The 23,264-nt window shown below is 47.7% G+C and overlaps 1 protein-coding gene across 1 annotated transcript in view; it reads right to left on the bottom strand.

Moving 5' to 3' along the window:
• The window catches only part of ARHGAP5 (Rho GTPase activating protein 5), a 157,079-nt gene that overhangs the window by 73,176 nt on the left and 60,639 nt on the right, over positions 1 to 23,264 (bottom strand). The window lies entirely within an intron of this gene.

Genomic DNA, 23,264 nt, shown 5'->3' with positions numbered 1-23,264 from the left:
ACCCTGCAAGGAGTGCTGCTCCAGCACTGCGCCCCAACCTCTTAGACTGGCATCTGTCGTCAACAGGGCCCAGTTGGATATCCAGAAGGGACGGCCTCTGCACAATTGTCGGTCCTGGAGCCACCACAGCAGCGATAGATGGACCTCCGGAGTCAAAGAGATCATTTGAGACCTGATCCGGTGAGGCAGGCCGTCCCACTTGGCTAGAATCAGCTTCTGGAGGGGTTGAGAATGGAATTGAGCATACTCCACCATGTCGAATGCTGATACCATGAGGCCCAGCACCTGCATCGCCGAATGTATTGACACTTTCGGACGAGAAAGGAAGCAACGAATCCTGTCCTGAAGTATCAGGACTTTCTCCTGAGACAAGAACAACCTCTGGTTGTGAGTGTCCAACAGCGCTCCCAGATGCACCATGCTCTGAGCAGGGACCGGGGAGGATTTCTTCCAGTTGATGAGCCACCTGTGGGCTTGTAGAAACCGGACCGTCATATCCAGATGACGCAGGAGACGATCTGGGGAATTTGCCAGGATTAACAAGTCATCCAGATACGGCAGTATCCTGACCCCTTGACGGCGGAGTACCACCGTCATCACCGCCATAACTTTGGTGAAGACTCGCGGAGCCGTTGTTAAACCAAAGGGTAACGCCCAAAACTGGTAATGGAGGTTGCCAATAGCGAACCTCAGGTATTGTTGATGTGACACTGCTATAGGAATATGCAGGTATGCATCCTGTATGTCCAGGGAGAACATGTAGTCCCCAGATTCCAAGGCCAGAACTATAGAGTGAAGGGTTTCCATACGGAACTTGGAAACCTTCACAAACTTGTTCAGTGCCTTGAGGTTGAGAATGGGCCGGGAGGACCCATTCGGTTTCGGGACTAGAAACAGCGGAGAATAGTACCCCCGGCCCCTCTGAGCAAGAGGCACCTGTACTACGACTCCTATATCCGGGAGGGTCTGTACCACCGAATGCAGAGTGTTTGCCTTTGTCTGGTCCTAAGGGACGTCTGTCTGGCAAAATCGATGAGGGGGTCGGTTTTTGAAGGCTATGGCGTAACCTCGAGTGACGAGTTCCCGTACCCAGGCATCTGAAGTGGTCTTCAACCATTCCTGGGTATACCTTAGAAGCCGATCCCCCAGGGGGAGGCCCGCCCCGTCATGCGGCAGGCTTATCGGTCTAGGCTGCTGGCTGACGGGCAGCCCAGGCTCTTTTGGGCTTCGGCTTACCAGGTTTGGAAGTGCGGGCCTGCTTATGGTACGCCTGACCTTTTGCTTTACCTGAAGGGCGAAAGGACATGCCTTTGACACAGAAGGAGCTGTATTATGCAGACAGGCAGTTTTGGCAGTAGCCAAGTCAGCGACTATTTAAGTCCTCCCCAAACAGAATATCCCCCTTGAAAGGGAGTACCTCCAGGGTTTTTCTAGAGTCCAGATCCACAGACCAGGATCTCAGCCACAATATCCTGCGAGCCAGGACTGACGTAGTAGAGGCCCTGGCTGCTAGGATACCGGCATCAGAAGCCGCCTCTTTAATATAGCGAGAAGCTGTGACAATATATGACAAGCATTGTCTAGCATGGTCAGAGGAGATTTCAGCTTCTAACTCCAAGGCCCATGGTTCAATAGCCTCTGCCGCCCATGTAGCTGCAATAGTGGCCTTTGTGCAGCACCCGTGAGGGTGTAAATCGCTTTTAGACAACCCTCGACATGTTTATCCGTAGGCTCTTTTAGAGACGTGACGGTGGTGACAGGTAGAGCTGAGGAAACCACAATCCTAGCCACATGTGAGTCTACTGGAGGAGGCGTTTCCCAATTCTTAGACCGCTCTGGCGCGAGGGGAGAGCGAGCCAGCATCTTCTTTTGAGGCACAAACTTCGTACCCGGGCTTTGCCAGGGTTCCTGACGTATAACCACTAGGTGGTCAGAGTGAGGTAAAACTTGTTTAATCACCTTCTGACGCTTGAACTTATCTGGTTTCTTAGGAGGAACGGATGGCTCGGGATCATCCGTAATCTGCAGAATTAATTTAATAGTCTCCAAAAGATCAGGAACATCCACATGTGAACTACCCTCCCCATCAGCCGTATCGGAGTCAGAACCTGTGGGGTCAGTGTATGTGCTGTCTTCATCAGACGAGATGTCAGTGACAGCAGTGGATTGTGAGGAGACGAGTGCTCGCTTAGAGTACCTCTTGGACTTAGGAGAGCGTTGGTCAGACTTTTTAGTAGTCAGGGACTGGGTCAACTTCTTTAATTGAGCAGATAAATCGTCCGCCCACGGCGGGTTAGCTGCAGGGACCACACACGGTTGTACCGGCATTGGGGGTCCCATAGGGGGAGTTAGTTTATGAACTAGCGTATGCAGAAGCGTGGAAAAAGCGGCCCACGGAGGGTCAGTATGTTCCTCCGTTGCCACAGTCCCACTGGGGGGCAAGGAGCCCCCAGAACCAGAGCCCACAGCTGCTATATTCTCCCCATATGTGCCTGTGGCTTCAGCAACACCAGCAGTGTGTTCCGCCCCAGAACCGTTACCCTCAGAAGCAGACATGATATAACTTGCAGTATGAGGTAACACAGTACAAATATTAGCAGCACTGTATCCCTAAACCCAAACCCCTGCGCAGTGTAGTCAGCACCAGCAGAGACAAAGGAGAGACATGGTGACTAAATCACAGAGAAAAATACGTAATACAGTATATCTTTGTGAAAATCCTATATTAGATAACACCTGACGCACCAAGTCCCCTCAGGTTATAGAATATAGGGATAGCAAGTTGAGTGAAAGACACGAGATGGACACCACTGAGCTATCAATGCACACACAAATAGTCACAGTTTGTACAATGCAGAGGTTATTATAGACAATAATACTGCACTGGACTAGCTTACACAGCTATATAACAATAGATATAACACTACACAGTAAGAACTGGATGTATATCACAGGGTAATTGTACTATAAACCCCTGACTAAATGCACTCTTTCTTACTAACACTGACTAAAAAGGCAGGTAGAATACTTAAGTGTCATAAAAAGTCACAGCGCTGACAACCAGGCGGCTTTACATAGGAGGATTTGCCCAAGCAGTCCCAGGAACAGTGAGCTGAGGAGTAATGGCGCCGCAGACACTTACAGGGAGTGAGGAAAAGACAGAGATGCAGCTCCAGGGCGGGAACACTTGCTGGAAATGGCGCCCTGGGGATGGGGGAGGGGCTTCAGGTCTAAACCGTATCCCCCTTGCTGGCAAAACCACCGGGTACTATGGGCGATATTAAAATCGGTTTTAAGAGAAAATCTGACCTGCGCCCATGCCCTGGTGATCTAGTGAGATCGCCTGTATCCACAGTGCCCACTGCCAGCGCGCGCGGCCCGCCTTCCACTGACTGCGCCGGATCGCGATAAAGACCGGGTCCCGCGAGCGGGACCCACTTACCACCTCCCGAAGCGCGGCCACGCGATCCTGGAGAGCCCCAGCCGTGTGTGTCTTGCATGAAGAAAACCGGAGCCTCCGCTGTAGGTACCCGGCAACCAGGGCTCGGGAGTGTACAGCGCCGCTGGGGAGAGCTGGAGCTGCAGCAGTGAATGTCACAAGACATTTACCACCGCTGCTGCCCTTGAAGTCTTCACTTTTTACCTCATAAAAAGCTTTTCTCAGGGCTGCTTGGAGCAGCCCCTCTGTTAAGTGCCTGCTTACTGCAGCACCGACAAACTGAGCTCCTGTGCTGGGAGGCGGGGTGATATAGGAGGCGGCGCTATGCATCTTGGGAAGAAGGTCAAAGCTTTGAGCCTGTTGGTGCCTCGGATCAAGATCCTACTCTACACCCCATTGTCCAGACTTGTGGAGCCCAGTGTACCCCGCAGCAGAAAAAGCTGTTACTCTTTCCTGTTGGCCGCAGGAAAGGACAGCATGGTTTAGTGGTCCTATACACTGCCCTGTACTGAATCATTTTTATATGAGGCCAAGAGATGCTAGAGGCCAACAACCACGAAAATCGTAGATGATGTCCAAAGGGAGCATTTTTAGCTTCTACAGATTAAAACTGAGATCCAATTGCAATTGTTGCTCAGCCTGTCATATAAAGGATAGATACGTCTGCTGTAAGAATTAGGAGAAATGTAGATGCCTGCTCACACCATCTTTCTTACTAATGGATTATAGAAGTACATTAAAGCTTACTATAGAGATGTCACAATGTATAATTTAGAATCAATACTGTAGAAATGATACATGCATTCATACAATCCTTTACACACTGGTAAGTTATTCATTTACAGCAGTGGTTCTCAACCTCGGTCCTCAAGTAACCCCAACAGTTTTTGTTTTCCAGGTCACCTAGCAGGTGCACAGGTGCATTCATTACTCACTGACACATTTTAAAAGACCCACAGGTGGAGATAATTATTTCACTTGCAATCCTGTGAGGAGACCTGGAAAACATGAACTGTTGGGCTACTTGAGTACCGCGGTTGAGAACCATGGATTTAGAGGATCTGATTAATGTTCTGTTAAGTGCTAGGAGAAAACACATTATAATGTTGGACTAATGAGAGGCGACAAAGTTCAAGTAATGTTATATACAAGTGAGGAAATGGAACTGGAAATATAAACATACATGGCAAGATGTAATTACAGCCTGGATTTGTCAGACTTATATTTTGCAACTCATGATTCTGTCATGTTCCTTCATAAATCTTTATAAACGTCAGTGTGGCGGGAGACCCGATCCACATGCAGAAAATGGCCGCCGCAGCACTAAAGGTGTTAACCCTTGTGCTGCAGCGCCATTTCCAAATGTACTTATTGGCGCTAGCCACCATTTTTTATATGCATATTCTTTCTGTGAAATCAAGAAGTATTGAATTGCTGTAATATCTTGTATGGGTATACGTTTAATTTGCTGGCTGTCGGGATCCCGGCGATGTGGATACAGACTCCAGAATCCCGCCAGCCGGAATACCAGCAGTACAGGACTATTCTCACTCGTGGGTGTCCACGACACCCATAGAGTGGGAATAGAGATTGTATGGCAAGTGCAGCAAGCTACCGAGCCCGCAAGGGGACTCTTTGCACTTGCCCCGCTGCCAGCATACTGGCAGCCAGGATGCCGCTGTCTGTATATTGACAGCCGGCATCCCTGCCGCTGGTAAATCGTACTGAATCCCTCGCGTGCTGTATCCCACTTGCAAAAGGGGAGAGTCTTTTTTAAGACTATTTGAACAATAAACGTCTAGCTTTCAAGACGACTGCCGCCATCTTGCGACACATGCAGTCCCATTCTCCGCCTGTTCTGGGCTGAGCACAGTGTCTCCAAGCTCCACCCTCTGTCAACTACAGTGCTCAGTAGCGGATCTTGCCACGGGCAAGCAGGACTTTTTTGCCCGGGGCGCCGCCTTCCGGAGAGCGCAGGGCGCCATCCGGAGGGAGCCGCACCAGGGCAAGATCCGCTGCTGCTGTGTGCCCTCCGCTGCCCGCCTGCTGCCGCTGTGAAGGGAAACTAGACGCGTACGCGTCTAGTTTCCCTTCGTGGAGAGGTCCCTTACTGTGCGGAGCGCGATGACGTCATCGCGCACCGCACAGCAAAGGTCCTCTCCACGAAGGGAACTAGACACTACGCGTCTAGTTTCCCTTCGTGGAGAGGACCTGTGCTGTGCGCGATGACGTCATCGCGCACCGCACATCATTTCAGTCTGTACAGGGGGCGTAAATGACCATGCCCCCTGTACGAAGCCACGCCCCCTATTGCCGCCCGGGGCGCTCAGAGCGCCAGAACCGGCCCTGACAGTGCTGTACCTGGTCTAGGTCATGGACCAGTTGGGGTCAATTGATGCTAGTCAGGAGGTGTGGCAGCAGCATGCCTTATAATACACAGCGGCAAGATGTTTCAGGTGCCGATGATAGGAGCCTGAGCAGAAAAGCGGTTCGGGCCGGTGGTGGCAGAAACATACCCATCGACTACGCATTGGATGGAGTCTCTAACATGCAGTTACTGACTGTACGAGGTAATCCCCTATTGACCAGGTCCCCCAAAACCTTTCTGTGATGTCTTGGCACTGACAGAGAGGCACAACCAGTCTCCATCATCTGTAGAAGCTTCATACTGAAGTACAATAATATAGTTTGTTAATGTGAAATAATTTAACTGCGTGACTGATGAATTCCACTATCGATTCCCGCTGTGTATATGTAAAACTGAGCGTTCCTGAAAATATACATCAATTCTGGTTCCCTGTGATAGCCTCCTTCATATGGCCGATATTGCCTAGGAAAACACTGTTTTAAAACGAGTATTGTATACAAACATACTGTATGTCTTAGTGGAGTTATATGACCTTGTTGGTTTAATGGAGTTTGTTGCATTTCTTTTTGGTACAGAGCTTCTTACTGTATAAGTATAGGTCACAATGTTGTTTCTTTATTACTGCACTAGGAAGAGCCCTTATTTGTTTTCTTTTTCACTTTTTTTTTTATATCTTAAGGTGCGATCTTTGCATTCGATTTTGACTATATAGTCAAAAGTGCAAGGAAAGTTAGTGCAAATCGCAAGGTGTTAGCCACCTTGCAATCCCGATGCGCACTCCCGCGGGGTTGGTATCGTGAGGCTAGATAGACTGTGCAGGCAAGTCAATCTTGACTATCTAGTGTACTATCTAGTACAAATTATAGTCAAAATTGGCACTTAGTCAAAATCGAAAGTACGGATAGTCAAAATAGGTGCTTCTGGGCTCTGGGGGAAATCAAGGGAAATCGCGTAGTCAAAATCGGTTATAGTCAATATCTCACAATGGGGTAGATGTATTAACCTGTAGAAGGCATAAGTCAATGATAAACCAGTGATAAAATAAGATTTTACTCACCGGTAAATCTATTTCTCGTAGTCCGTAGTGGATGCTGGGAACTCCGAAAGGACCATGGGGAATAGCGGGCTCCGAAGGAGGCTGGGCACTCTAGAAAGATTTATGAGTACCTGGTGTGCACTGGCTCCTCCCACTATGACCCTCCTCCAAGCCTCAGTTAGGACACTGTGCCCGGACGAGCTGACATAATAAGGAAGGATTTTGAATCCCGGGTAAGACTCATACCAGCCACACCAATCATACCGTATAACTCGTGATACTATATCCAGTTTGACAGTATGAAAACAACTGAGCCTCTCAACAGATGGCTCAACAATAACCCTTTAGTTAGCAATAACTATTTACAAGTATTGCAGACAATCCGCACTTGGGATGGGCGCCCAGCATCCACTACGGACTACGAGAAATAGATTTACCGGTGAGTAAAATCTTATTTTCTCTGACGTCCTAGTGGATGCTGGGAACTCCGAAAGGACCATGGGGATTATACCAAAGCTCCCAAACGGGCGGGAGAGTGCGGATGACTCTGCAGCACCGAATGAGAGAACTCCAGGTCCTCCTCAGCCAGGGTATCAAATTTGTAGAATTTTGCAAACGTGTTTGCCCCTGACCAAGTAACAGCTCGGCAAAGTTGTAAAGCCGAGACCCCTCGGGCAGCCGCCCAAGATGAGCCCACCTTCCCTGTGGAATGGGCTTTCACTGATTTAGGATGCGGCAGTCCAGCCACAGAATGCGCCTGCTGAATCGTGTCACAGATCCAGCGAGCGATAGTCTGCTTAGAAGCAGGAGCACCCAGTCTGTTGGGGGCATACAGGATAAATAGCGAGTCAATTTTCCTGACTCTAGCCGTCCTGGAAACATAATTTTTCAAGGCCCTGACTACGTCCAGTAACTTGGAATCCTCCAAGTCCCTAGTAGCCGCAGGCACCACAATAGGTTGGTTCAAGTGAAAAGCTGATACCACCTTAGGGAGAAACTGGGGACGAGTCCTCAATTCTGCCCTATCCATATGGAAAATCAGATAAGGACTTTTATATGACAAAGCCGCCAATTCTGATACACGCCTGGCCGAAACCAAGGCCAATAACTTGACCACTTTCAACGTGAGATATTTTAGATCCACGGTTTTTAGTGGTTCAAACCAATGTGATTTTAAGAAACTCAACACCACCTTGAGATCCCAAGGTGCCACTGGAGGCACAACCGGGGGCTGAATATGCAGCACCCCTTTTACAATGTCTGAACTTCAGGTACTGAAGCTAATTCTTTCTGGAAGAAAATCGACAGAGCCGAGATCTGTATCTTAATGGAGCCTAATTTTAGGCCCATAGACACTCCTGCTTGTAGGAAATGCAGAAATCGACCTAGTTGAAATTCCTCTGTTGGGGCCTTATTTGGCCTCACACCAAGCAACATATTTCCGCCATATGCGGTGATAATGTTTTGCAGTTACATCTTTCCTGGCTTGAATCAGCGTAGGAATGACTTCCTCCGGAATGCCCTTTTCCTTTAGGATCCGGCGTTCAACCGCCATGCCATCAAAACGTAGCCGCGGTAAGTCTTGGAACAGACAGGGCCCCTGCTGCAGCAGGTCCTGTCTGAGCGGCAGAGGCCATGGGTCCTCTGATATAATTTCTTGAAGTTCTGGGTACCAGGCTCTTCTTGGCCAATCCGGAATCACGAGTATCGTTCTTACTCCTCGCCTTCTTATTATTCTCAGTACCTTTGGTATGAGAGGCAGAGAGGGGAACACATAAACCGACTGGTACACCCACGGTGTTACCAGAGCGTCCACAGCTATCGCCTGAAGGTCCCTTGACCTGGCGCAATATCTTTTATAGCTTTTTGTTGAGGCGGGACGCCTTCATGTCCACCTGTGGCCTTTCCCAATGGTGTACAATCCTTTGGAAGACTTCTGGATGAAGTCCCCACTCTCTCGGGTGGAAGTCGTGTCTGCTGAGAAGATCTGCTTCCCAGTTGTCCACTCCGGGAATGAACACTGCTGACAGTGCTAACACATGAATTTCCGCCCATCGGAGAATCCTTGTGGCTTCTGCCATCGCCATCCTGCTTCTTGTGCCGCCCTGTTGGTTTACATGGGTGACTGCCGTGATGTTGTCTGATTGGATCAGGACCGGCTGGTTTTAAAGCAGAGGCCTTGCCTGACTCAGGGCATTGTAAATGGCCCTCAGTTCCAGAATATTTATGTAGGGAAGTCACCTGACTTGACCAAAGTCCCTGGAAGTTTCTTCCCTGTGTGACTGCCCCCCAGCCTCAAAGGCTGGCATCCATGGTCACTAGGACCTAGTCCTGTATGTCGAACCTGCGGCCCTCTTGAAGATGGGCACTCTGCAGCCACTACAGTAGAGATACCCTGGTCCTTGGAGACAGGGTTATCAGCCGATGCATCTGAAGATGCGACCCGGACCACTTGTCTAACAGGTCCCCCTGAAAAGTTCTTGCATGGAACCTGCCGAATGGGATTGCTTCGTAGGAAGCTATCATTTTTCCCAGGACTCGCGTGCAATGATGCACCGATAACTGTTCTGGCTTCAGGAGGTCTCTGACTAGAGATGACAGCTCCTTGGCTTTCTCCTCCGGGAGAAACACTTATTTCTGGTCTGTGTCCAGAACCATCCCCAGGAACAGTAGACGTGTCGTAGGAACCAGCTGTGACTTTGGACTGTTTAGAATCCAACCGTGCTGTTGTAGCACTTTCCAAAATAGTGCTACCCCGACTAGCAACTGCTCCTTGGACCTCGCCCTTATAAGGAGATTGTCCAAGTACGGGATAATTAAAAACTTCCCTTTTTCGAAGGAGTATCATCATTCCGGCCATTACCTTGGTAACACCCTCGGTGCCATGTACAGTCCAAACGGCAGAGTCTGGACTTGGTAATGGTAATCCTGTACCACAAATCTGAGGTACTCCTGGCGAGGATAGTAAATGGGGACATGCAGGTAAGCATCCTTGATGTCCCGGGATACCATGTAATCCCCCTCGTCCAGGCTTGCAATAACCGCCCTGAGCGATTCCATCTTGAACTTGAATTTTTTTATGTATGTGTTCAAGAATTTTAAATATAAAAAAGGGTCACACCGAACCATGCGGTTTCGGTACCCCAAACCGTGTGGAATAGTAACCCCGTCCTTGTTGAAGTAGGGGCACCTTAAGTATTACCTGCTGGGAATACAGCTTATTAATTGCCTCTAGCACAGCCTCCCTGCCTGAGGGAGTTGTCGGCAAGGCCTATTTGAGGAAACGGCGGGGGGAAGACATCTCAAATTCTAGCTTGTACCCCCGAAATACTACTTGAATGAAACAGGGATCCACCTGTGAGCGAGCCCACTGATCGCTGAAATTTTTGAGACGGCCCCCCACCGTACCTGGCTATACCTGTGGAGCCCCCGCGTCATGCTGTGGACTCAGAGGAAGCGAGAGAGGAATTATGATTCTGGGAACAGGCTGACTGGTGCAGCTTTTTCCCTCTTCCCTTGTCTCTGTACAGAAAGGAAGCGGCTTTGACCCGCTTGCTTTTCTGAAGCCGAAAGGACTGTACCTGATAATACAGTGCTTTCTTAGTCTGTGAGGAAAACTGAGGTAAAAATATTTCTTCCCAGCTGTTGCTGCGGATACGAGGTCCCAGAGACCATCCCCAAGTAATTCCTCACCCTTATAAGGCAGAATCTCTATGCGCCTTTTAAAGTCAGCATCACCTGACCAGTGACAGGTCTCTAATACCCTCCTGACAGAATGGACATTACATTCATATTGGATGCCAGCCGGCAAAATATCCCTCTGTGCATCCCTCATACATAAGACGACGTCTTTAATATGTTGTCATGTTAGCAAACTAGTATGTTTGACAGGGTCACCGACCACGCTGCAGCAGCACGCTCTGCAGGTTTCAGTCTAGTACCTGAGTGTGTAAATACAGACTTCAGGATAGCCTCCTGCTTTTTATCAACAGGTACCTTCAAAGTGGCCGTTCCTAAAACGGCAGTGCCACCTATTTTGACAACCGTGTGAGCGCCTTATCCACCCTAGGGGAGATCTCCCAGCGTAACTTATCCTCTGGCGGGAAAATGTACGCCATCAGTAACTTTTTAGAAATTACCAGTTTCTTATCAGGGGGAACCCACGCTTTTCACACACTTCATTCATTCAACTGATGGGGGAACAAAACACTGCCTGCTTTTTCTCCCCAAACATAAAAACCCATTTTTAGAGGTTAATGTCAGAAATGTGTAACACATTTTTTATTGCCGGGATCAAGTCACGGATGTTCCTAGTGGATTGTGTATATGTCTCAACCTTGTCGACACTGGAGGCAGACTCCGTGTCGACATCTGTGTCTGCCATCTGAATGAGCGGGCGTTTTTGAGCCCCTGATGGCCTTTGAGACGCCTGGGCAGGCGCGGGCTGAGAAGCCGGCTGTCCCACAGCTGTTACGTCATCCACCCTTTTATGTAAGGAGTTGACACTGTCGGTTAATACCTTTCACCTAACCATCCACTCTGGTGTCGGCCCCACAGGGGGCAACATCACATTTATCGGCATCTGCTCCGTCACTATATAAGCCTCCTCCTCAAACATGTCGACACAGCCGTACCGACACACCGCACACACACAGGGAATGCTCTGACTGAGGACAGGACCCCATAAAGCCCTTTGGGGAGACAGAGAGAGAGTATGCCAGCACACACCAGAGCGCTATATAATGTGGGGATTAACACTATAACTGAGTGAATTTTCCCCCATAGCTGCTTGCATATACAATATTGCGCCTAAATTTAGTGCCCCCCCTCTCTTTTTAACCCTTTGAGCCTGAAAACTACAGGGGAGAGCCTGGGGAGCTTTCTTCCAGCTGCACTGTGAAGAGAAAATGGCGCCAGTGTGTCTGAGGGAGATAGCTCCGCCCCTTTTCCGCGGCCTATTCTCCCGCTTTTTTCTGGATTCTGGCAGGGGTATTTACCACATATATAGCCTCTGGGGCTATATATTGTGGTATTTTTGCCAGCCAAGGTGTTTTTATTGCTGCTCAGGGCGCCCCCCCCCCCAAGCGCCCTGCACCCTCAGTGACCGGAGTGTGAAGTGTGTATGAGGAGCAATGGCGCACAGCTGCAGTGCTGTGCGCTACCTTGGTGAAGACTGATGTCTTCTGCCGCCGCTTTTCCGGACCTCTTCTTGCTTCTGGCTCTGTAAGGGGGACGGCGGCGCGGCTCCGGGACCGAACACCAAGGACTGGGCCTGCGGTCGATCCCTCTGGAGCTAATGGTGTCCAGTAGCCTAAGAAGCCCAATCCGGCTGCAAGCAGGCGAGTTCGCTTCTTCTCCCCTTAGTCCCTCGCTGCAGTGAGCCTGTTGCCAGCAGGTCTCACTGAAAATAAAAAACCTAAATCTATACTTTCTTTCTAAGGGCTCAGGAGAGCCCCTAGTGTGCATCCAACCTCGGCCGGGCACAAGATCTAACTGAGGCTTGGAGGAGGGTCATAGTGGGAGGAGCCAGTGCACACCAGGTAGTCATAAATCTTTCCAGAGTGCCCAGCCTCCTTCGGAGCCCGCTATTCCCCATGGTCCTTTCGGAGTTCCCAGCATCCACTAGGACGTCAGAGAAAATAAGAATTTACTTACCGATAATTCTATTTCTCATAGTCCGTAGTGGATGCTGGGGACTCCGTAAGGACCATGGGGAATAGTGGCTCCGCAGGAGACTGGGCACATCTAAAGAAAGCTTTAGGACTATCTGGTGTGCACTGGCTCCTCCCCCTATGACCCTCCTCCAAGCCTCAGTTAGGATACTGTGCCCGGACGAGCGTACACAATAAGGAAGGATTTTGAATCCCGGGTAAGACTCATACCAGCCACACCAATCACACCGTATAACCTGTGATCTGAACCCAGTTAACAGCATGATAACAGAGGAGCCTCTGAAAGATGGCTCACAACAATAATAACCCGATTTTTGTAACAATAACTATGTACAAGTATTGCAGACAATCCGCACTTGGGATGGGAGCCCAGCATCCACTACGGACTATGAGAAATAGAATTATCGGTAAGTAAATTCTTATTTTCTCTAACGTCCTAAGTGGATGCTGGGGACTCCGTAAGGACCATGGGGATTATACCAAAGCTCCCAAACGGGCGGGAGAGTGCGGATGACTCTGCAGCACCAAATGAGAGAACTCCAGGTCCTCCTCAGCCAGGATATCAATTTTGTAGACTTTTACAAACGTATTTGCTCCAGACCAAGTAGCTGCTCGGCAAAGTTGTAAAGCCGCCCAAGATGAGCCCACCTTCCTTGTGGAGTGGGCATTTACAGATTTTTTGGCTGTGGCAGGCCTGCCACAGAATGTGCAAGCTGAATTGTACTTCAAATCCAACGAGCAATAGTCTGCTTAGAAGCAGGAGCACCCAGCTTGTTGGGTGCATACAGAATAAACAGCGAGTCAGATTTCCTGACTCCAGCCGTCCTGGAAACATATATTTTCAGGGCCCTGACAACGTCTAGCAACTTGGAGTCCTCCAAGTCCCTAGTAGCCGCAGGCACCACAAATAGGTTGGTTCAGGTGAAACGCTGAAACCACCTTAGGGAGAAACTGAGGACGAGTCCTCAATTCCACCCTGTCCGAATGGAAAATCAGATAAGGGCTTTTTCAGGATAAAGCCGCCAATTCTGACACGCGCCTGGCCCAGGCCAGGGCCAACAGCATGACCACTTTCCATGTGAGATATTTTAACTCCACAGATTTAAGTGGTTCAAACCAATGTGATTTTTGGAACCCAAAACTACATTGAGATCCCAAAGTGCCACTGGAGGCACAAAAGGAGGCTGTATATGCAGTACCCCTTTTACAAACGTCTGAACTTCAGGGACTGAAGCTAGTTCTTTTTGGAAGAAAATTGACAGGGCCGAAATTTGAACCTTAATGGACCCCAATTTCAGGCCCATAGACACTCCTGTTTGCAGGAAATGTAGGAATCGACCCAGTTGAATTTCCTCCGTCGGGCCTTACTGGCCTCGCACCACGCAACATTTTTTCGCCAATTGCGGTGATAATGTTTTTGTGGTTACATCCTTCCTGGCTTTGATCAGGATAGGGATGACTTCATCCGGAATGCCTTTTTTCCTTCAGGATCCGGCGTTCAACCGCCATGCCGTCAAACGCAGCCGCGGTAAGTCTTGGAACAGACAGGGTCCGTGCTGGAGCAGGTCCCTTCTTAGAGGTAGAGGCCACGGATCCTCCGTGAGCATCTCTTGAAGTTCCGGTTACCAAGTCCTTCTTGGCCAATCCGGAACCACGAATATAGTGCTTACTCCTCTCCATCTTATCAATCTCAGTACCTTGGGTATGAGAGGCAGAGGAGGGAACACATACCCTGACTGGTACACCCACGGTGTTACCAGAGCGTCTACAGCTTATTGCCTGAGGGTCCCTGGACCTGGCGCAATACCTGTCGAGTTTTTAATCATGTGGAAGACTTCTGGGTGAAGTCCCCACTCTCCCGGGTGGAGGTCGTGCTGAGGAAGTCTGCTTCCCAGTTGTCCACTCCCGGAATGAATACTGCTGACAGTGCTATCACATGATTTTCCGCCCAGCGAAGAATCCTTGCAGCTTCTGCCATTGCCCTCCTGCTTCTTGTGTCACCCTGTCTGTTTACGTGGGTGACTGCCGTGATGTTGTCCGACTGGATCAACACCGGCTGACCTTGAAGCAGAGGTCTTGCTAAGCTTAGAGCATTGTAAATGTCCCTTAGCTTCAGGATATTTATGTGAAGTGATGTCTCCAGGCTTGACCATAAGCCCTGGATATTCCTTCCCTGTGTGACTGCTCTCCAGCCTCGCAGGCTGGCATCCGTGGTCACCAGGACCCAGTCCTGAATGCCTAATCTGCGGCCCTCTAGAAGATGAGCACTCTGCAAACACCACAGGAGGGACACCCTTGTCCTTGGTGACAGGGTTATCCGCTGATGCATCTGAAGATGCGACCCGGACCATTTGTCCAGCAGGTCCCACTGGAAAGTTCTTGCGTGGAATCTGCCGAATGGGATTGCTTCGTAGGAAGCCACCATTTTACCCAGAACCCTTGTGCATTGATGCACTGAGACTTGGCTCGGTTTTAGGAGGTTCCTGACTAGCTCGGATAACTCCCTGGCTTTCTCCTCCGGGAGAAACACCTTTTTCTGGACTGTGTCCAGGATCATCCCTAGGAACAGAAGACACGTCGTCGGAACCAGCTGCGATTTTGGAATATTGAAAATCCAATCGTGCTGCCGCAACACTACCTGAGATAGTGCTACACCGACCTCCAACTGTTCCCTGGATCTTACCCTTATCAGGGAATTGTCCAAGTAAGGGATAACTAAAATTCCCTTCCTTCGAAGGAATATCATCATTTCGGCCATTACCTTGGTAAAGACCCGGGGTGCCGTGGACCATCCATACGGCAGCGTCTGAACTGATAGTGACAGTTCTGTACCATAAACCTGAGGTACCCTTGGTGAGAAGGGTAAATTTTGACATGAAGGTAAGCATCCTTGATGTCCCGAGACATCATGTAGTCCCCTTCTTCCAGGTTCGCAATCACTGCTCTGAGTGACTCAATCTTGAATTTGAACCTCTGTATGTAAGTGTTCAAAGATTTTAGATTTAGAATCGGTCTCACCGAGCCGTCCGGCTTCGGTACCACAACAGTGTGGAATAATACCCCGTTCCCTGTTGCAGGAGGGGTATCTTGATTATCACCTGCTGGGAATACAGCTTGTGAATGGCTTCCAAAACTGTCTCCCTGTCAGAAGGAGACATCGGTAAAGCAGACTTTAGGAAACGGCGAGGGGGAGACGTCTCGAATTCTAATTTGTACCCCTGAGATATCACCTGAAGGATCCAGGGGTCTACTTGCGAGTGAGCCCACTGCGCGCTAAAATTAATTGAGACGGGCCCCCCACCGTGCCTGATTCTGCTTGTAAAGCCCCAGCGTATACTGAGGGCTTGGCAGAGGCGGGAGAGGGCTTCTGTTCCTGGGAACTGGCTGATTTCTGCAGCCTTTTTCCTCTCCCTCTGTCACGGGGCAGAAATGAGGAACCTTTTGCCCGCTTGTCCACGAAAAGACTGCGCCTGATAATACGGCGTCTTCTCATGTTGAGAGGCGACCTGGGGTACAAACGTGGATTTCCCAGCTGTTGCCGTGGCCACCAGGTCTGAAAGACCGACCCCAAATAACTCCTCCCCTTAATAAAGCAATACTTCCAAATGCCGTTTGGAATACGCATCACCTGACCACTGACGTGTCCATAACCCTCTACTGGTAGAAATGGACAACGCACTTAGACTTGATGCCAGTCGGCAAATATTCCGCTGTGCATCACGCATATATAGAAATGCATCTTTTAAATGCTCTATAGGCAAAAATATACTGTCCCTATCTAGGGTATCAATATTTTCAGTCAGGGAATCCGACCACGCCAACCCAGCACTGCACATCCAGGCTGAGGCGATTGCTGGTCGCAGTATAACACCAGTATGTGTGTAAATACCTTTTAGGATACCCTCCTGCTTTCTATCAGCAGGATCCTTAAGGGCGGCCATCTCCTGCGAGGGTGGAGCCCTTACAAGCGTGTGAGCGCTTTATCCACCCTAGGGGGTGTTTCCCAACGCACCCTAACCTCTGGCGGGAAAGGATATAATGCCAATAACATTTTAGAAATTATCAGTTGTTATCGGGGGAAACCCACGCATCATCACACACCTCATTTGATTTCTCAGATTCAGGAAAACTACAGGTAGTTTTTCCTCACCGAACATAATACCCCTTTTTGGTGGTACTCGTATTATCAGAAATGTGTAAAACATTTTTCATTGCCTCAATCATGTAACTTGTGGCCCTACTGGAAGTCACATTTGTCTCTTCACCGTCGACACTGGAGTCAGTATCCGTGTCGGCGTCTATATCTGCCATCTGAGGTAACGGGCGCTTTAGAGCCCCTGACGGCCTATGAGACGTCTGGACAGGCACAAGCTGAGTAGCCGGCTGTCTCATGTCAACCACTGTCTTTTATACAGAGCTGACACTGTCACGTAATTTCTTCCAACAGTTCATCCACTCAGGTGTCGACCCCCTAGGGGGTGACATCACTATTACAGGCAATCTGCTCCGTCTCCACATTATTTTTCTCCTCATACATGTCGACACAAAAGTACAGACATACAGCACACACACAGGGAATGCTCTGATAGAGGACAGGACCCCACTAGCCCTTTGGGGAGACAGAGGGAGAGTTTGCCAGCACACACCAGAGCGCTATATATATATATATATACAGGGATAACCTTATATAAGTGTTTTTCCCCTTATAGCTGCTGTATAGTTAATACTGCGCCTAATTAGTGCCCCCCTCTCTTTTTTAACCCTTTCTGTAGTGTAGTGACTGCAGGGGAGAGCCAGGGAGCTTCCCTCCAACGGAGCTGTGAGGGAAAATGGCGCCAGTGTGCTGAGGAGATAGGCTCCGCCCCCTTATCGGCGGCCTTATATCCCGTTTTTCTATGTATTCTGGCAGGGGTTAAATGCATCCATATAGCCCAGGAGCTATATGTGATGCATTTTTTGCCATCTAAGGTGTTTTTATTGCGTCTCAGGGCGCCCCCCCCCCAGCGCCCTGCACCCTCAGTGACCGAAGTGTGAAGTGTGCTGAGAGCAATGGCGCACAGCTGCAGTGCTGTGCGCTACCTTGTTGAAGACAGGACGTCTTCTGCCGCCGATTTTCCGGACCTCTTCTGCCTTCTGGCTCTGTAAGGGGGCCGGCGGCGCGGCTCTGGGACCTATCCAAGCTGGGCCTGTGATCGTCCCTCTGGAGCTAATGTCCAGTAGCCTAAGAAGCCCAATCCACTCTGCACGCAGGTGAGTACGCTTCTTCTCCCCTTAGTCCCTCGATGCAGTGAGCCTGTTGCCAGCAGGTCTCACTGAAAATAAAAAACCTAAACTAAAACTTTCACTAAGAAGCTCAGGAGAGCCCCTAGTGTGCACCCTTCTCGTTCGGGCACAGAGATCTAACTGAGGCTTGGAGGAGGGTCATAGGGGGAGGAGCCAGTGCACACCAGATAGTCCTAAAGCTTTCTTTAGATGTGCCCAGTCTCCTGCGGAGCCGCTATTCCCCATGGTCCTTACGGAGTCCCCAGCATCCACTTAGGACGTTAGAGAAAGCAGTGTTAAGTGCAAGGTGATAATGCACCAGCCAATCAGCTCCTAACTGGTAATTTACATATGGGAGCTGATTGGCTGGTGTGTTTATCACCTTGCACATATCACTGGTTTATCACTTCCTTATGCCTTTTCCAGGTTAATACATCTGCCCCTGTGTGTCTGCACCTTTCATGATGGATTTGAAGATGTACATAAACCTAATGGTTTTATCACATCTCCAATGATGGGGTACATGTGAAGAATGAGTCCTGAGTCCTTGCACGCAGTGCCCCCTGGGCTGCAGCCTGATTGACATGTGGCCTCTGTTTTCTGGGGGTGGCGATTCTAGGGACTGCATTTTCAGACACAGGTTTCCTGGCTTCAGCAGCATGACAGCCCAGCCATCCAGCATATCTTGAGAGTTAAGGGGGGTACTCACGGAGAGATCCATGCTTAAAATCTAAGCAATCTGACTAGATTGCTTAGATTTTAAGCATGGATCACTCGTGTGTAGCCCCTACAGCGATAGCGATGCGCAGCCCCGCGCATCGCTATCGCTGGTGCTAGATTGGCCTGCCGCGCAGGCCAACCCAGCACGTCGCTCATTTCACCCGCTGGGTGAAATGAGCGCCCCCCCCCCCCTCTTCCTCCGCACGCTCAGCACAGATCGCGCTGTGCTGAGCGGCGGGAGAGATGTGTGCTGAGCGGTTCGCTCAGCACACATCTCTCCCGTGTATAGGGAGACATCTCTCCCGTGTATAGGGCTGATGTTCAAGCAAGTGAGTCTACGCTGTGCCTTCAGGGCATAGCGATTACACGTCCCTGCTGATCTGCTACTGTAGTGCGTGCGGCGCCATAAACACCGTTCTTAATTATACTTTTATGTAAGGAGGTTTGGTCACACCCTTACATTAGGCCACGCTGTCTACGGACATGCCAATGTAAACTTTTAGGAATCATAGGGGTCTATTTACTAAGCCATGAACGAAAATAAAGCAGTCGGAGATAAAGTACCAGTCAATCTACTCCTGTCATTTTTTAAACCCAGCCTGTGACATGATAATTAGACGCCGATTGACTGGTACTTTAGCTCCGTCCATTTTATCTACATCCAGGGCTTAGTAAATAGACCCCAGAGTCTCACAGGGTTGGCCGCTTTAAACCAAATGTATTATTTTTTTTTTTTTAATATTAACCACTCTTTTTCCTTTTATTAGGCTGTTAGTACAGGCACGGCACCATGACTTACAGTGCATCCGGAAAGTATTCACAGCGCTTCACTTTTTCCACATTTTGTTATGTTTATTAAAAATAAAAAACTAAGAAGTCACATGTACATAAGTATTCACAGCCTTTGCCATGAGCTCAGGTGCATCCTGTTTCCACTGATCATCCTTGAGATGTTCCTACAGCTTAATTGGAGGCCACCTGTGGTAAATTCGGCTGATTGGACATGCTTTGGAAAGGCACACACCTGTCTATATAAAGGTCCCACACTTGACCGTGTATTACTTATACTTTCAAATATTTAAAATATAACAACTTCTGCTCAATTTAGAAATGTATCCCCAGTGTATGTCAGACCACAGGTAGTTCCAGTTTGCAATTGTTTTTTTGTTTTTTTAACTGGACCATCTATGTAGCTAGTTAATATTCACTTAATACATGACATTGAAAGCAAGCAATCCTTGTGTTGTCAGCAGAGTGACAAGTGCCTGCAGATTTAATGACATTACATTCTTATTTTTCATGGACATGAACGCGTGAAGGATGTACTACCGCCTGCCACAGGGAGTGGGGGAAGGAAGTGAGAGAAATTACAGGGAACAAAAATAAGCAGAAGAGGCATTTGTGGTCTGGTTTCACTTCTGACGTAACCAAGAAAAATCAGATACCTCTGCAACAGTGTTTTTTGCAACTTGTCATGTACAGACAAGCGTCTTGGACACTTTAAATAATGTTCTATTTAGCACAGTAATAGCTATATATAGAAAACTATTGATTTTAGATTCACATACTCATTTTTTTTATATCTCATTTGTGTGATTTGGGGGCAGATGTATTAAGCCAGGTGAAGTGATAAAGTGGAAGGTGATAACGCACCAGCCAGTGAGCTCCTAACTGTCATTTTTCAAACCCAGCCCGTAACATGGAAGTTAGGAGCTGATTGGCTGGTGCGTTATCACCTTCCACTTTATCACTTCACCAGGCTTAATACATCTGCCCCTTGGTTCTTTATCTACTTTTAGGAGTTGTGTGGCCAGATTTCTGCAGAAATATAGAAAATTCTGAAGGGTTCACAAATTTTCAAACACCACTGTATGTAGACCATGCAAAAAGCCCAGCATAGGGATGGACATCAATGGTCGATGTTTCAGAAACATCGATGGTTTATTTTCAATGGTAGTGTTTTTACCATTCTATGGCGTTCCGATGGTAGCTTTTTTTTTTTTTTATTCCTAGTATTATGCCTCCCCTGGCTGCGGTGACCTCATCAGGGAATATTCCTGGGCTCGTAGGAGACTGACTCTGCATCACGCATGAGCCAGCTCAGTCCTCTTACTCCCTTCCCTATCTCGGTTGCTGCTAGGCAACAGTGCACATTGTTAGCTCTGATTGGCTCTCACTGACTCGGAGAGCCAATCGAAGCACAGCCCTCACCCTGCTGAAGCAGCCAGTCACACACACACAGCAATTGCCACACAGTCTAATACACAGAGCTCAGGACATGCAGTGTGACTGATAACACACAAAGTGTGCACTCCCAGTGTTGCTGCAAATTATATATATATATATATATATATATATATATATATATATATATATATATATATATATATATATATATATATATATATAGACAAGAATTCCATGTGGTGGAAGGTGAACTCTCACTGTGTATAAGGTCCACACATTTCTACAATAGAAATTTTTTATTGTAGCCTCAAAAGGTTTGAAACCTTTTGAGGCTACAATAAAAAATTTCTATTGAAGAAATGTGTGGACTTTATACACAGTGAGAGTGCACCCTCCACCACGTGGAATTCTTGTTCTACATTTGCAGACATTTCGTCTGTTGGGAGCACCCACCACTAGGAACTTTGATGAGAGTGCAGAACCCTCTTGTATATATATATATATATATATATATATATATATATATATACATATATATACAAGCAAAAAATGGGAGCACTCACCAGTCTTCATTAAGCAGAATTTTAATTACAGTCTCTTAATGAAGACTGGTGAGTGCTCCCATTTTTTGCTTGTGTATTGAACTGGTGACCCTCAATAGGTCTCTAGTGTTGGATGGCACCCCAGCAGAAATCCTAAGACGTGAGTGTGACCCAACGTTTATATATATATATATATATATATATATATATATATATATATATATATATATACACACACACACACACACATATATATACACATATATATATATATATATATATATACACACACACACACATATATATACACACACACATACTGCTCCATCAACACTGGGAGTACCCTCTGTATATACTACTTCATCACTGGGCACTTTGTGCGTATATTATACACACACAATGCCCAGTGATGAAGCAGTGTATACAGAGGGCACTCAAAGTGCTGAAACAGTGTGTGTGTGTATGTATGTATGTATGTATGTATGTATGTATGTATGTATGTATGTATGTGTATATATATATATATATATATATATATATATATATATATAGAGAGAGATATATAGATGTAGAGATATATAGATATATGTATCTATATCCAACATGCAGCCTGCATTGTAGGCTAGTATCACTGGGCAGGTCATCCCCATTGACGAGTGTAGAGGAGCACTGGCCCCGCCCATAATCCCGCCTCCTGCCAACAGCGCTGCAGGGTTTTAGCGCATGCTTAAGTTTCAATGGCGGAGGCATTAGCATCATATGATGGTTTGCTTTCGATGTCCATCCCTACCCCAGCACTCAGTATAAGTTTGACAACGGCCCCAGTGCCATCCACTAATAGCATATAGAGAAACGGAGTTGCCACTCAGCGGACTTCATAAGGTGAAATAACCACTGTACAGTACTATTACTGTACAGTGGTTATTTCACCTTATGACGTCCGCAGAGTTTTGGGTTTTTTTTTGCAAGAAGACCGTTTTTGTCTCTCTGGGGCACACTTATGATCTAATTGTATGAATATGTTATATTAAATGGTAAGTATAGGTTACACAGTGGATGTGAATCTAATTTAAAACTTGACTTTTATTGAGTCTAGTAAGACATTTACTGTAAACAGACGATAACAAAAAAAAGTTTAATAAATGAAAATATCTCAGTGAAAATATTAAAATATTATTAAATGTGTTGCTCACTCGTGATCAGTCAGGTGGTCTAGTGCTTCTGTGCACACCTACTGTATCCGAGATGAGTACAAATATATGACGTATCTCAAACCGAAAGTTTCTATATTTCAGTTCCCTCAATGAACTTATGAGATTTATATATATGCTCATAGGAGAGGAACAGAAAACAGGCTTATTGACTCCGAATCCCACTCCTATAGGGCACAGGTTCTAAAACTCTGGGGCAGATGTATTAACCTGGAGACGGCATAAGGAAGTGATAAACCAGTGATATGTGCAAGGTGATAAAGGCACAAGCCAATCAGATCCTAACTGTTAATTTACATATTGGAGCTGATTGGCTGGTGCGTGTATCACCTTGCACATATCACTGGTTTATCACTTCCTTATGCGTCTCCAAGTTAATACATCTGCCCCTCTGTTCTCAGGACCCCACACGGTGCATGTTTTGCAGGTCTCCTCACAGAATCACAAGTAACATAATTAGCTCCACCTGTGGACCTTTTAAAATGCGTCAGTGAGTAATTAATACACCTGTGCACTTTCTGGGTTACCTGCAAAACATGCACTGTGTGGGGTCCTGAGGACCGAGTTTGAGAACCACTGCTATAGGGTAACCAGTCGAGTTAATATTTAGCACACTGTGACATCCATAGTTGAAGAAATAGTACAAGTGTATGCTTGATTTGAGCTCCACTTGTGTTTGAAAGAGTGTGAGAAAGTGTTGGAGAACAAGTCACTTCTGCTTTTGCCCATCTGTTCAACATCGAATGGGCAATGAGAGTGTTTGCACACAGATAATCTGGTTGTGAAGAAAGTATAGAACAATTCTGCTTTCCTGGGTACGAAGATGG

Source organism: Pseudophryne corroboree, chromosome 12 (assembly GCF_028390025.1).
Source record: "Pseudophryne corroboree isolate aPseCor3 chromosome 12, aPseCor3.hap2, whole genome shotgun sequence".
Taxonomy (NCBI): Eukaryota; Metazoa; Chordata; class Amphibia; order Anura; family Myobatrachidae; genus Pseudophryne; species Pseudophryne corroboree.
Note: the sequence above shows the minus strand (reverse complement) of the source record. Positions and strands in the feature narration are given on the sequence as shown.